We start from the raw sequence: 15,259 nt of genomic DNA on the forward strand, positions 1-15,259 counted from the left end.
AAAAATATTACCAAGGCTTGGCATGAAACCTGTCATCACAAAATATAGGTCCTAGAAATTATGAGGGAAGTCTCCATTGTGCTTAGGGAAAAATATTTGAGAACCAAGGCTCCATAATTAACCAAATAATTAATGCAATGGGAGAGAATAAATAAAGACATTTTTCTGATAACCATGGGCTCAGGCAGTTTCTATTTACCTAAAGAGAATTGATATGATAACCAAAACAGAGGAGAATGTAAGATAAAGGGACACTCAGAAGGAAGTAGAATTCCTGAATAGATCAATATCAAGCACAGAAATTGTAGCAGTAATTAAAAACCTTCCAAAAAGGAAAAGTCCCAGGCCAAATGGCTGCACTTCTGAGTTCTACCAAACATTCAAAGAATTCATACCTATACTATAGAAATTATTCCACAACATTGAGGAAGATGGCATCCTCCCTAACTCATTCTACAAAGGCAGCATTACCTTGATACCAAAACCAGGAAAAGATACAACAATAAAAGAAAACTACTGACCAATATCCCTCATGAATATTGATGTAAAAATCATCAACAAAATTTTAGCAAATTGAATCCAACAGCATATCAAAAAAATAATTCACTATGACCAGGTGGGCTTTATACCAGAGATCCAGAGCTGGTTCAACACACACAAATCTATAAAAGCAATTCACCTCATAAATAAAACCAAGAACAAAGACCATGTGATTCACTCAATTGATGCAGAAAAAGCATTTGACAAACTCCAGCACACCTTTGTGATAAAAACTCTTAGCAAGATAGGCATAGATAAGACATACCTTAAATTTATCAAAGCCATATATGATAAACCCACACCTAGTATCATTCTGAATGGGGAAAAATTGAAACCATTCCCACTTAGATCTGGAACTAGAGAAGGATGCCCACCATCCCCACTTCTATTTAACATAGTGCTGGAAGTCCTTGATAGAACAATGAGACAAAAGAGGAGAATTAAGGGTACCCAAATGGGGACAGAAGAGATCAAACTTTCACTCTTTGCTGATGATAAGATATTATATCTAGAAAACCCCAAGGATTCAACCAAGAGACTTCAGGAATTAATCAGTGAATTCAGTAAAATCTCAGGATACAAAATTAATACACACAAATCAGAGGCATTCTTATATGCCAATAACAGTCAAGCCAAAACTCGAATAAAAAATGCAGTACCTTTTACAATAGCCTCAAAGAAAATCAAATATCTAGGTATATATTTAATAAAGAGGTGAGAGACATATACAGGGAGAACTATGAAACATTAAGAAAAGAAATTGTAGAAGATGTAAACTGATGCAAAAATCTACCTTGCTCATGGAGTATTAGAATCAACATTGTTAAAATGTCCAAACTGCCTAAAATGATCTACAGAATTAATGCACTCTCCATCAAAGTACCAGCATCATTCTTTACAGATTTATAAAAAATGATTCTATGCTTTGTTGAGAACCAGAGAAGACTTTGTATAGCCAAAGCAATCTTAAGCAAAAAGAACAAACTAGGAGGTATCAGTCTACGAGACTTCAAGCTATACCAAAAGGCTATAGTAATAAAACAACATGGGACTGGCACAAGAACAGAGACATAGACCTTTAGAACAGGATGGAGAATCCAGAGGTGAAACCATCCACACATTGTCATCTCATGTTGAGAAGGTAGATAAAAATATACTTTGGGGGAAAGAATCCCTTTTCAATAAACGATGCTGGGAAAACTGGATAACTACATGCAGAAGATTGAAACTGGATCCCCACCTATCACCTCTTACAAAAATCAATTCTGGGTAGATAACAGACTTAAACCTAATGCATGAAACTTTAAGAATTCTAAAAAGAAAATGTAGGGAAGACTCTTTCAGACATTGGCCTAGGCAAACAATTTATGATGAAGACCCCCCAAAGCAAACACAGCAGCTACAAAAATAAGGAAATGGGACCTCGTCAAATTAAAAATATTTTGTACAGCCAAGGAAACTATCATAACAGTGAATAGACAACCTACAGAATGGGAGAAAATATTTGCTTTCTACACATCTAATAAAGGGCTGATAAAAAGAATCTATCTAAAACTCAAAAAAATCAACAAGAAAAAAATCAAACAACCCCATAAATAAATGGGCTGAGGAAAGCAACAAAAACTTTTCAAAAGAAGACAGAATAATGGCCAGAAAACATAAAAAATGCTCAACATCTATAATCATTATGTAAATGTAAATAAAAACATGTGAAAAACCACAATGAGATTTCACCTAACTCTAGTAAGATTGGCCTGTATCAAAAAAATTCCAAAGCAACAAATGCTGGCAAAGATGTGGAGAGACAGGAACACTCTTACACTGCTGGTGGGACTGCAAATTAGTGCAACCTCTATGAAAAAGAATTTGAAGATATCTCAAAGACCTACAAGTAGAACTACCATTTAATCCAGCAAAACCACTATTAGGCATCTACCCAAAGGAACAAAAGACATTCTATAATAAAGACATCTGCACTTGAATGTTTATGACAACACAATTCACAATTGCAAAGGTGTGGAAATAACCCAAGTGCCCGTCAATCCATGAGTGGATTAATAAAATATGATATATGTATACAATGGAATACTACTCAATTATAAGAAACAATGGTGATCTAGCACCTCTTATATTCTCCTGGATAGAGATTGAGCCTATATTCCGAAATGAGGTATCACAAGAATGGAAAAATAGGCATCGCCCTACTTGTCATCAAATTGGCACAGACTGATCAACACTAAAGTGCTCATACAGTAGTAATATTCTTTGGGAGTAGGTGGGTTGGGGGTCAGTAAACTCACCTCTAATGGATGTGGTGAGCATTGTGGGGCGGGGAAGGACATGTCTCAAATCATGGTTGGGATGTGGCAAAGTCATAATGTGTAACCAAAATGTTTGTAGCCCCATAATTTCCTGAAATAAAAAATAAAATAAAATAAAAAAGAGAAAATAGATACTGTAAAAAAATAATCAACTATTGTCTAAAATAATAGGGTGACTATAAGGATATCTACAAATGTAAATATTGTTTCAAAAATGTACATTTCTGGTTAGTAGATGAGCATTGTTTTTTTAAAAAAATACAGCACCTATTACTTAGTAAAATGAATGCCTAAAGAAAAAAATATTAAAATTTAGCAAAATACATGAATATATATCCTAAAAGGTGAAACAGAGTTAAAAATATGTAGGAAATAGCAGTAGCAAATACTTTTTGGAAGATGCAGTATTTCATCTATGGCTTAGGGGGCAGAGTTTGAGAGGTTCTGGAGTGATTTAGTAAATAACAGTGGTGACACCTGTATATTGTTTTTTGTGAAAGATATAATGAACATTGAGAAGCAAGCTTAAGGTTATGTGGACCTTGATTTTAACTGTGACTAATTTGCCAGAGTTAACAGCATTACAAAAGAACAAATATAAACTATGAACTGGAATCAAATCATAGAAATGTATCTTTAAACATATAACATGGTCACTGTTTATTTCTACATAACAAAATATATAAGTAGATTTCATGAACTCTTAAGAACATTTTTCTGTCCTTCCCAACACTTCTTAGCCATATTTGAAACTGATTTTCAGTTCTCTAGTTAAATATACATGAAGGAGAAATTTTATTATTTATATAGTGCTCCCCACTTGCTAGTTATTATTTTAATTATTCTAGGATGGGAAGTCAATAAAACACAATTTATAATTGTGAATATAAGTTAATAAATTTATCACAAAAATGAACACCACTTACCTTTATGTCATGGTAGTCAATCTTAAATTACAATGTATTATAGAATTTTCAGAAAAATTTGCTATACTCTACAACATATGTGCATATGTATATATACGCATATATGTATATATACATATGAATATATGTATATGTACACAAAATATAATGTAAAATTTTTCAAATTACCTTACATTTAGAGATGTATAAAATTAGATATAATAAAAATTATTTAGGGTAAACACCAGCTTTACTCATGTCAGGAAAGGAAAATATATTGAATGCTTATATTTGTCAAAAAGAATTCATTTAATGTGTAGTCATGTAATGACAAAAGTTTATAAAGATAATACTATTACAACTTCCTATTTCTTCATGAATATTTTAAAGTTTAATTTTTAATAATAGAAATGTGTCTACTACTAAAGATAAGAAAACATAATATGAAATGATAAATTAACTTTTAATGTGAAATTATCTCAGCTATTCCTTTGGAATGGAAAAATGTATCATATTAAATAAATGTTCATTGCATATGGGAAATGACTGCGACCAATTTAATACTTGTGCAATAAGATACTTCATTAGAAAACAATCAGCCACTCTGTATAATTAAGTAGGGAATACAGAAATCAGTATTTTATCAAAATTGGCTTTTAGACATGTGACATTCCTAAACTTATGAAAATGAAATAGCATTATTCAATAGTTTGACAAGCAGATGGATGAATTGCTTTTGGGCATGTATTAATTCAACATCTAGATTTTACTTTTTGTAGTATGAATTTTTCTACACTTTATTACAGAAACACATTTAGACAGCAATATGAACTACTTGTAAAAGCAACACATTTTAAAATTTTTGTAATTGAATAATAATAAAAACATATTATATTCCAATAATAGATTTAACCAAACATATTTCTAGTAGTAATTATGATATTTTGAATATGGGAAGTTTATATTTTAGATAAATTTGGTCTTTAGAATAGGCTATTTGCTGGTTTGAACAGCATGCATGAGAATATTATAGCAAAGTATACAAGATATACATTCCAACAATTACTAAACAATATAGCTAAAATGTGCAAGAATTGTAAATTTTTTAAGAAGGAATTCTGCATTCCTTAGATATATAGAGTGATGTTATACTGTCATTTGAAATATCTTGTCCCATATAAAAAATATGTATATCCATTAAACAGTTAAACAGACAATCATGTCACCTTTTTTTTTTTCCTTTTAAATTATTTTGCACACGTGAGTCTTGTCTTACCTTTGGATAATTTCATAGGTGTTATTGAACTAGAACACTATATCAAAATTTAATTTATAGGCTGGGCACAGTACATCATACCTATAATCCTAGCACTCTGGGAGGCCAAAGCAGGAGGATCACTTGAGGTCTGGAGTTAGAAGCCAGCCTGAGCAAAAGTGAGATCCAGTCTCTACTAAAAATAGAAAAAATTAGCCAGGTGTGGTGACACACACCTGTATTCCCAGCTACTTGGGAGGCTGAGGCAGGATCTCTTGAGCCCAGGAATTTGAGGCTACAGTAAGCTAAAATGAAACTACTGCACTAAGCCAGGGTGATAGAGCAAGACTCTGTCTCAAACAAAACAAAACAAACAACAACAACAGAAAACAGTACTTACCCTTACAGAAAGTGCAAGAATGTTTTAAGCCTTTTAAAATTTAAATCTAGTCAAATAGCCTAAGAAACGTTTATATCTTTTGAGGGATGAGGGAATGCATTCTATAAACCAAATAGGCTAAATTGTAAGCTTTTATTTATTTTGTTAACCAGCACTGGATATCAGAAAGATTTAGAAAATACACACTAACCTAATATTTTGAACATAATATTTTGAACGTAGCTTTTGATTTGAAGTGAGAGATGTGAGACTCTTCCTTTCACTTGAACACATAGAGTCCATAATAGGGTCTCTACTACTGAGAAGAACAGTAGTGAGAAGAACAGGCTTATATTGTAATGGGCTTATATTACATCCTGAAAAGAAATTTAAATTATTACAGGAATAATTCATTTTATTGTGCTTTGACTTGTTATGCTTTGCAGATACTATATTTGTTAAACATTGAAAGTTTGTGGCAACCCTGCTTCAAGCAAGTCCATCAGCCTCATTTTTACAACAACATGTGCTCACTTTGAGTCTCTGTGTCACATTATAGTAATATTGCAACCCATTTTATTATCATTATATTAGTTACTGTCATCTTTGATCAGTGATCTTTGATGTTATGATTATAATTGTTTTGAGATACTTTGAACCATGCCCATTTATAACACTGAACTTAATGGATAAATGTTGTGCTTCATCAACAGACTGTTCCTCATCTCTCTCCCTCTCCTTATGCCTATTTCCCAAGATGTAACACTATTAAAAGTAGGATGATTAATAACCCTACCATAGTCTCTATGTGTTCAAGTGAAAAGAAGAGTCTCACATCTCTCACTTCAAATCAAAAGCTAGAAATTACTAAACTTAGTGAAGAAGGTATGTCAAAATCTGAAACAGGCTAAAAGCTAGGTCTTTTGCACCAGTTAGCCAAGTTTTGAATGCAAAAAAAAGTTCATGAAAAATAAAAGTACTTCTCTTATGAATACATAAATGATTAAAAAAGCAAACCAATCTTATTACTGATATAGAGAAAGTTTTATTGGTCTGTATAGAAGGTACAACCAGCCACAACATTTCTTTAAGCAAAAGCCTAATCCAAAGTAAACCCCTAACTCTCTTTAATTCTGTAACAGCCAAGAGAAGTGAAGGAGCTGCAGAAACAAAGTTTAAAGCCAGTAGTTTGATTCATGAGGTTTAAGGAAAGAAGCCATCTTGCATAACATAAAATTACATGGTAAAGTAACAAGTGCTGATGGAGAAGTTGCAGAAAGTTATCCAGAAGATCTAGCTAAGATTGTTGATGAAGGTGGCTACATTAAAAAACAGATTATCAATGTCAACAAAATAGCCTTCTATTGGAAGAAGATGCTATCCAGGACTTTCATAGCTAGAGGGCAGATGTCAATGCCTAGCATTAAAGGTTCAAAGGACAGCCTGACTCCCCTGTTAGAGGCTAATGAATTGGTAACTTTCGGCTGAAGCCAATGCTCATTTACCATTTCAAAAATTCTAAGGAGGCCCTAAAGAATTATGCAAAATCTATTTTGCCTGTGCCTTATAAATGGAATAACAAAGCCTGTATGACAGCAGATCTGTCTATGAGCAAGGTTTACTGAATATTTTAAGTCCACTATTAAGAACTATTAGCCAGAGAACAAACAAACAAAAAATATCTCTTTCAAATATTTCTACTTGTTGACAATGCACCTGATCATACAAAGGCTCTGATGGAGACATACAGAAGATTAATGTTGTTTTCACACCCACTAACACAACATCCATTCTTCAGCCATGAATTAAGAGGTAATTTCAAATTTTAAGTCTTATTATTTAAGAAATACATTTTGTAAGTGTATAGCTGCATTAGTGATTACTCTGATGGATATAGGCAAAGTAAATTGAAAATATTATGGAAAAAATTCACCAGTCTAGATGTTACTAAGAACAATCATGATTCATAGGAGCTCAAAATATTATTATTAGGAGGAGTTTGGAAGAAGTTGATTCTAGCCCTCAAGGATGCTTTGAGAGGTTCAAGACTTCAGTGGAGGAAGTAATTGCAGATGTAGAAGAAATACCAAGAGAACTTGAATTAGAAGTGGAGCCTGAGGAAGTGGCTGAACTGCTGCAATCTCAGGATAAAACTTGAACAGATGAGTACTTGCTTCTAATAGGTGAACAAAGAAAATGGTTTCTTAAGATGAAATCTCCTCTTTGTGAAGATGTTGTGAACATTATTGAAAAGACAAGAAAGGATTAAGAATATTACATAAACATAGTTGACAAAGCATCAATAGGGTTTGAGAGGATTGACTCCAACTTTAAAAGAAATTTTACTGTGTAAAAATATTATCAAACAGCGTCTCATGCTACAGAGGAAACTTTCAGAAAAGAATGAATCAATTGATATGGTAAACTTCAACATTGTCTTATTTATTTTTATTTTTATTTTTATTTTAGCATATTATGGGGGTACAAGTGTTAAGGTTATGTATATTGCCCATGCCTCCCCTCCCACCTCAAGTCAGAGCCTCAAGCATGACCATCCCCTAAACGTTGCACATCTCATTCATTGTGTTTGTATATACCTATCCCCTCCTTCCCCCTCCCACCTGCCTGACACCCAATAAATGTTATTCCTATATATCCACTGAGGTGTTGATTCGTTAATATCAATTTGCTGGTGAGTACATTTGGTGCTTGTTTTTCCATTCTTGAGATACTTCACTTAGTAGAATGGGTTCCAGCTCTATCCAGGAAAATACAAGAGGTGCTATGTCACCATTGTTTCTTAAAGCTGAATAGTACTCCCTGGAATACATATACCACATTTCATTAATTCATTCATGAAGTCCCCAAACAATAAACGTTGGTGAGGATGCAGAGAATAGGAACACTCCTACACTGCTAGTGCGACTGCAAACTAGTTCAACCTCTGTGGAAAACAATATGGAGATACCTTAAAACAATACAAATAGATCTACCATTTGATCCAGCAATTCCACTACTGGGCATCTACTCAAAACATCAAAAGTCACTTTATGAAAAAGACACCTGCACTCTAATGTTTATAGAAGCACAATTCACAATTGCAAAGTTGTGGAAACCATTGTCTTATTTAAGAAATTGCCACAGCCACCTCAGCCATCAATATGCAGGCAAGACCCTCCACCAGCAGAAAGATTATGATTCTTTGAAGGTTAAGATGATCTTTATAATTTTTTAGCAATACATTATTTTTAAATTAAGATATAGCCATTGTTTTTAGACATAATGCTATTCCCCACTTAATAGATTGCTGCATAGTGTAAACATATTTGATGTACTGGGAAATCATAAAATTTGTGTCACTTGCTTTTTTGCAATATTCATTTTTTTATATTGGTCTGGAACTAAACTTGCAGTATCTCTGAGATAAACCTGTACATCCTGTATATTGGTATTCTCATGGCAATAAAAGAGACAATATCAGTGGTACAAGATTAAGAATTTTTGAAAATGAAACCAGGAGAAACAAGAAATGCTCATATATGTATATATGGTTATGATGAAAGACAACATATATTAATATTATTTGAATAAAGAGAAATAAAAGTAGTCAGAAAATCATGCCAGGGCTGTGATGTAGTTACTTATTAAAAATAATTTTTATAAAGCTAAATGCATAGGCTTAGATTATGTAGTCCAAGTGTGAAGATTTCCTTCTCAGTTATGATATTTTTATTATATTAATTAATGAAGTCTGCAATGTAGGGAGTCACTGGTGACTAGAATAAAGGAGAATTCACTACCCTTCCTTCCTATACTTTAGCCTTTGTCAGTAAGAGGAAATAAGACTACATAAACCTTTTAAACTAACAGCTATACAAATAAATTTTCTTCACTATCATTATAAATTTAATTATATTTTATCATTTCAAATATAAACCATAACCAATTACTTGAGTACCTTAAAATTCTCTATGTAGTCTAATTCTAACCTCTGATTACTCATTTATCACAGCTTTATTCCAGGGATTTTCTTATTTTCTAATCTCCTGAAATATGCCTATTGTGATTTAATTTTTTGATACTAATTTGTTTACACATAAAATTCTAGTTTGGTAGATCAATTCCTTCTTATCTCTTCTGATAGTTTGAAGATACTTATTCATTTTCTCTTTAATTTTTGTAATTTTATTAAGATGTGTCATTATCATCTGAAATGTATTTGAAAGTACATTTTTTCTCTAGTACATATGTAATTTTCTCACTATTCTTACTGTTTGGTAGTTTAAATAAAATATATTTTAAAATGTATTTATTTTTATCTATGTGTGTATGTGTGTGTATTTATTTATATTGCCTAAGCCTCCAAGATCTCCTTTTCCTGGAAGAGTTATGACTTCAATTTGAGAGAATTCTTAGTCATCATCATTTTGAATATTGCTTCTCTATCACACTATTTTCTCCTCCAGGGTAGTCCATTAGATGTTTATTGGCATCTTTCAATGTCTCCTATTTATCTTAATGTATTTCTCTTTCACATTTTCCTATTCTTTATCTTACTGTACTGACTTTGGATGAAGAAGGGTGAAGAATTTTTAATACTAAATCTCAATTCAAAAATTGTCTTTTAGATTATGATTAATGCAGACTTTACTCCATCTTTAAGAATTATTTTTACAGTATTATTTGTAAAATATATTATAAACACAAAAAGCCACCTAAGATAAATGCATATGAGAGGTTTTATTTTTTATTTTAAAATGAATATGTATTTCATATATAACTTTTCTTCATTTATATTTACCTGTATTTTTTCCTGTTGGCTTTCATTAGTAAAATTAGTTACAAAATAACACTCTAATAAGACCATAAGCCAATTTAGATATTTATTAAATAGCAACAAATATGTTTTATATACTATATTAGATTTTACATATAAAAATAGTGCTTAGTATTTATTCAATTTACTGACAATATGTAGAGTTAACAGTAGCCCAGCATACAAAGAAATAACTTTGAGTGTATATTTTCTATTTTGTTGAAAATATAAGCTTTACATTTCATATTTAACTGCCTCTTCTCCCATATTTGATAGTTTTTATACAGAGAAACTTGTGTAGGCTTAGGCTAATATTTATATCTTAAATGTTGATAAATAGTCCCTTTTCTTTCTCAATCATAAATTTTGAGTATGGATCCTTTTCTTTTAGTAAACACCATCAAACTTTAGTTCACATTGTAACCACACTAGAGCAATCTGGCTTAACTTTTCTGTAACAAAATTGTGAGTTGTTTTTTAGTTTCTATGGACCCCAGGTTGAAGGTCACATAACCTGAGCATGTCCAGATGAACCAAGCATATTGGATGGAACCCCAGTGATCAGACTAAGGAGTGGGGAACTGAATTAAGAAGAGGACATCACATGGAAGGATCCAAGATCCAATCAGATTGATCCCTGACATCACCTCATGTCAGGATCCAGTCAGAGTAGGTTTCCTGGCATCATCCATTGAAAGATCCTATCAGATCATGACTCATTACCCTCTGGCTATGAAATCAGTCCAACCCCCTTGTTTAGGGACACACTACATTGGGAACTATCCCAAGTGTGTTTTTTACTGTTGCCAAATTATAAAACCCCTTTACTACAAATGACTTGGCTTTGTCTATTGGCCTATCCACCAAGTGAATGAACTCTTCTATTTGGGAATTAAGACTTTCAGACAGACAGCAAACAAGGCTCATTAGTTTTTCTGTTGCAAGTTAAAAAATAATTTTGTGTTAAATAAAGCAAAATTAAGTAAGCATTAAAGTTGATATAATTCCTTCCATCTACAAGAATAAATGATCTACAATAATCATAGACTGATTTTTGAGATGCGGACAATACAACATTTCTAGTTGATTAGAATAACATAAAATAGCATGCATTAGGTCTGAACAAAGTAAAATCAAATAACATTTTCATAAGTATATTGAATATCCTGAGCTCTTATCAAAATATTTAAAAAATGCAGAAAAGCCAGCAAATATTAGAAGAATAACTTTCTTGGAAACTGAATGTTCAAGATCTAACAATAATGTCAGAACTTAAGTTGTTTTAGGTGAAACAACTTGAATTTCCCATGTGCTTTGCAATAACTATGGTTATTCCAATTAATGTTATTCGTTTCTAAAACTGTATAGCTTTTAAATCTTTTTTTTAATTGAGGGTATAAAACAATACTAAACAACACCAGCTGACATACCATTAGCTGCTGATATTTATATATCAAAGATAGAGATTTCAGAGAACCTAACTAAAAGCAATTAAATATATCACAGAAGAATAATGAGAACATGAGAAAAAAATCTGTGTTTGCATACAACTACATGATTCCTGCAAAATTTGCCAACTTCAAAAATAATTTTATGCTAGTATCTGTTTCCATAAAAACAAATCTAGTAGATCTGACATACATGCTTTAACCAGAGCTGGCATTAGCATACTCGGTAACCATAGAAATGATCTCACTTTTGTTATGAAATTATGTTGTGAAAATACAAAAGAGTTTCAGAGATCCAAATCTAATGTCTGTAGTTAAATTTTATAATCTCTGAGGTTTTAAAAATCATTCTAAAATAAATGAAGCATATAATTTACTTGAATTATCTCTTACTGAATTTGGCTGGTTATTTGACCATTATAACACCTGTATGTATTGTCTTGTATATAAATGCTAAATACTACATAAAAGATCCAAGCAATGCTGGGAAGGCTGAAATTTGAGTCCCAGGCTACCAAAATCTTGGTGAAAAAAACCCCACAAAACTTGGCCCAATATTATGTATACAATATATCCTAATTTATTATAAGCTTTGAATTGTTGAGAGAGAGAGAAAAGGGGGAGAGCTAGGGATGAATCAACTTTTTGAAATTCTTAAAACTAAGCAGAATATTTGGAACTCTAATAGGAGTAATGGAAAGCCAACAAGCTTGGGTTCAGGGGCCAAGAAAGAAAAGAACTAGTAAGTATGCCAGACCTTCAGTTAGGTCTCTAAAAGGGTTTTAGTCCATGGTTTAGAGGAATCCTGGCAATAGACTAGCCTTGTCTGGATTAAAGTGATATGCCCGCAGTCTACCTGTTGTTAAGGAGAGAATTGAATCTTCCCTGGTTGAAAACACTGACATTCAGAATGAGCCACTGGCATTTTGCATGCTCCAAATGCAACATTTCAGAGCAATTTAAAGACATGCCAGAAAATGGGATTAATAGATAGAGAATCTACAGAAAAACAGACAGATGTTCCAGGTGTTAAAGTTGTTAGGAAAAAAAATGGTTGAAAATAATTCTGAGAAATGTGACCAAGAATAGACTGATGGAGAGCTTACTAGACAATTAGAATTATTTTTAAAAAATAGAGTGAAAATGGAAATTCTTGAAATAAAAATTTTAATGACTAAAATTAAAGACATTAGCCAGGAGGGGTGGTACACACCTGTAGTCCCAGCTACTCTGGAGGCTGAGGCAGGAGGAGCACTTGAGCTCAGGAGTTTGAGGTTAGAGTGAGGTATGATTGCACCACTGCACTACAGCCCAGGCAAAAAAATAAGACCCTGTCACTAAAAAAAAAAAAAAAAAAAAAAAAAAAAAAAATCTATAGGGTATGGTGCTCACTATCTGGGGGATGGACATAAACATTTGTACCCCCATAATATGTCGAAATAAAAAAATTAAAAATTAATTAATAAATTAATTAAACAGCAAATTAGACAGAGTAAAATAACTTTATAGCATGTGCAAACATAAGCAGTCAGTGAACTTAAATGTAGTATATTATTTTTAATAAGCTTCTAGAAGAAAATGTAGGAAAAGAAACATTCCTATGATTGTGAGGTACACAGGTAAACAAAAATATTTTAATCTGAATAAAAATAGCACTACCCAGGGAATAGGCCATACATGGGAAATCTCTATTCTTCCACTCAATTTTGTTACAAACTTAAAACTGCTCTGAAAATGTTAATAAAATTTATTAATTTTTAAAAAGTGAATCACAAAACAGTGAAGGATTGATATGTTGATTTTATTAATAGAATACTTTAGATCCTTCTATTATTTAAAAGGCAGTATTAAAAAAGTAAATAGGTGAGTTACAAAATGGGAGAAGATATGTGTAATGCATACATTAAAAATAAATCATATCAAATGTACAAAAGAATGACAATATAAATTTAAAATTGAACAGAAGTCATGAACAAAACTTCTCAAACTAAGATTTTTCCAGTGGATAGTAAGTTTATGTGAAGGCTCAACAGCATTGGTCAGCATTGTGTTACAGTAACAGAAACTTAAGCCATAATTAGATGTCACAAGTTCACAATAATAGCTGAACTTTCAAAAAAAGGTCACAGTACAAAGACTCCAAGTCTTGAAGAGGAAAACAACTAGAACTACCATATATTGCTGGTAAATTGATACAATTATTTTTCAAAACACTCTGTGAGTACGTATTTAACCAAACATATGCATACATACCTTGTGCAATAGCAATTCAACTCCTTGGTATATACTCACACACTCAATTGAAATTTGTGTAGGTGGGTGTAGCCAAATTTGGAACTAATGAGAAGGCCTATTGATATGTAATAGGTAAATACATAAATATAATAGTTTAAATAACGTGCTTTACATAACAGATTATAACAAATATCTACCCAAAAGATCCAATGACACTCTACAAAAAAGACACCTGCACTCAAATGTTTATGCAGCACAATTCATAATTGCAAGGATGTGGAAACAGCCCAAGTGCCCATCAATCCAAGAATGGATTAATAAAATGTGGTATATGTATACCATGGAGTACTATTCAGCTCTAAGAAACAACGGTGATATAGCACATCTTGTATTTTCCTGGTTAGAGCTGGAATCCATACTACTAAGTGAAGTATCCCAAGAATGGAAAAACAAGCACCACATATACTCACCAGCAAACTGGTATTAACTGAGCAGCACCTAAGTGGACACATAGGTACTACAGTAATAGGGTATTGGGCAGGTGGGAGGGGGGAGGGGGCAGGTATATACTTACATAATGAGTGAGATGTGCACCATCTGGGGGATGGTCATGCTAGAAACTCAGACTTGTGGGGGGCGGGGGGAAAGGGCATTTATTGGAACCTTAAAATCTGTACCCCCCATAATATGCCGAAATAAAAAAAAAGAATGAATAGATGGGTTTTACAAACATAATAACGCTGAATAAAAGTAGTTATATACACAAAATTGCATTATAAGTCCATTCTTACATCCTTGTAAAATTTGAAATCAGGCAAAAACAATCTAAGGTAATATTAATCAGAATATTGGTTAGCCTTTGGTATAGGTTAATGACAGGAAAGAAGGTAAAAGAAGTCTTCTACACTTATGCTAAGGTTTCATGTCATTATACTTCAATCTAGAATGTGGTTATGAATGTATTCACTTTGTATAATTTTATAGATATGTACACCTAAAATTTTTATAAATAAATAAAAATAAATATACAATAATAAGCATTTTAATTAAATGTTCACAAAATAGAACTATAGTATTATATTTCAGCCATTTAAGTGACACATTATAGAATATATTCCATATATATAAATAGCATAAACCTTATTAAATAATATATATTTTTCCATATTGTTCACACATTTTCTCATGCTTGCTATTATAATTATTTTATTACATAAAATATTCAATTAATATAAACTAAATGCTTATAATATTGTTCTTATTTATTTTAAGATTAACAAATTAAAAATGAAATACATAGCATCTTTATGATTCTCAGAAAGATGCATATTACCCATTTTAGTATGCATTATTTTCTATA

This window comes from Microcebus murinus, chromosome 13, assembly GCF_040939455.1.
Source record: "Microcebus murinus isolate Inina chromosome 13, M.murinus_Inina_mat1.0, whole genome shotgun sequence".
Taxonomy (NCBI): Eukaryota; Metazoa; Chordata; class Mammalia; order Primates; family Cheirogaleidae; genus Microcebus; species Microcebus murinus.